A 1,691-nucleotide genomic window follows, 5' to 3' on the forward strand; every position below is an offset into this window, starting at 1 on the left:
ACAAGCTGATGCTCCGAAAGAATCCAGCAAGACTGCTTTTAGCTTCAAGCAATTTAAGGCATGTGGGCCAAAAGAGTTCACCGGCGAGGATGGTCCAACGGCTATGTTTCACTGGTTTGACTCGATAGAAGTCACCTTTCGTCAAAGTGGATGCCCAGATAATCTCCGGACCCTCAATGCTACTGGCGTCTTCCAGTCCCGTGCTTTGGACTGGTGGACTGCTGAAAGAAACAAGCGCGGAAACGACGCAGCCTATGCTCTGTCATGGAAGAAGCTGAAGGAAATCATGATCGAAGAATACTGTCCCTCCCATGAGCGTCATAAGTTGGAGGATGAATTCTGGGGTATTAAACAAGACAAGGGTGACAACGCTGGTCTCACTGCTCGCTTCAAGCAGTTAAGCATCATCTGTCCAGACCAGGTCAAGACTCCCGACATGACCATCAAGAAATACATCCGCGCTCTTCCTGACTGTGTAGCGGATTTTGTCCTAGCTTCAAAGCCCGCAACGATTGAGGAGACCTACCTGCTCGCCGCTGAGATTAATGACAAGCGGGTGAAGGCTGGTTTCTGGGATAAGCAAGTCAAGCCCCTGCATCAAGTCACCGCCGCATCAACCGACAACCCTACTGCTCAAGCCTCCAAGTCCTCGAGAAGAAGAAAGAAGAACAAGAATTGCGCCGCCGCAACCAATGCTGCTCCACTTCAGTCTGTGCCAGCACAACAGCAACAACCACAGCGCACTGCACCAGTGATCAATGCGCCGCCAGCGAAGCGTGCGTACACCGGCCCCCACCCACTCTGTGCTACATGTTCTTATCATCACCCGGTGGGTGTGGCCTGCCGATTCTGTGCCCACTGCAACGTTTACGGGCATTTCACTGCGAGTTGCCGCTATGGTCCCCGTCAAACGCAAGCTCAGGCTGCTGTTAACCAAGCACTGCTACCTGCTCCTCAAGCTCCTCAAGCTGCACAGGCCCCGGCAAACAATGTTCGGACCTGCTTTGCATGTGGTGACCCTAACCACTTCGCAAACCGGTGCCCGAACAGGGTGGTGAAACAAGAAGCTCAACAACCCCAGCAACAACAACAACAACCTCAACAACAAGCCGCTCACGCCAGAACTTTCAACATCAATGCACGTCAGGCTCAAGCTGATAACAACGTGGTCAATGGTACGTTCCTTGTGAATGGTATATATGCATCATGTTTGTTTGATACTGGAGCCGATAACTGCTTTGTGTCATTTGAATTTGAGAAGCTTCTTAGACGTAAGCGCTCTTATCTTTCGACACCCTTCGAAGTAGAAATCGCTACCGGAAGAACCATTGCTGTCAATTCTGTGCTCCGTGATTGTACTCTCGAGCTCAACAAACATATATTCCCGATTAATCTCATTCCAATGCAACTCGGAAGTTTCGATGTCATAGTAGGCATGGACTTTCTTCGTGAAAACCACGCTGAAGTTGTGTGTGCCGATAAGATGATTCGTTTTGTGCTAGCTAGTGGTGATATTCTATGTGTTTATGGCGAAACTACTGCGAAAGATCTCAAGCTCATGTCCTGTCTTCAAGCTCGCAAATATCTCCGCAAGGAATATCGAGCCTTCTTGGCCAACATTGTTGTAGCAGAGACGGACAAGAAAAAGAAAGTTGAAGTCAAGGATGTCCCCGTTGTCCGAGAATTTCCTC

Source organism: Helianthus annuus, chromosome 2, assembly GCF_002127325.2.
Source record: "Helianthus annuus cultivar XRQ/B chromosome 2, HanXRQr2.0-SUNRISE, whole genome shotgun sequence".
Classification (NCBI taxonomy): Eukaryota; Viridiplantae; Streptophyta; class Magnoliopsida; order Asterales; family Asteraceae; genus Helianthus; species Helianthus annuus.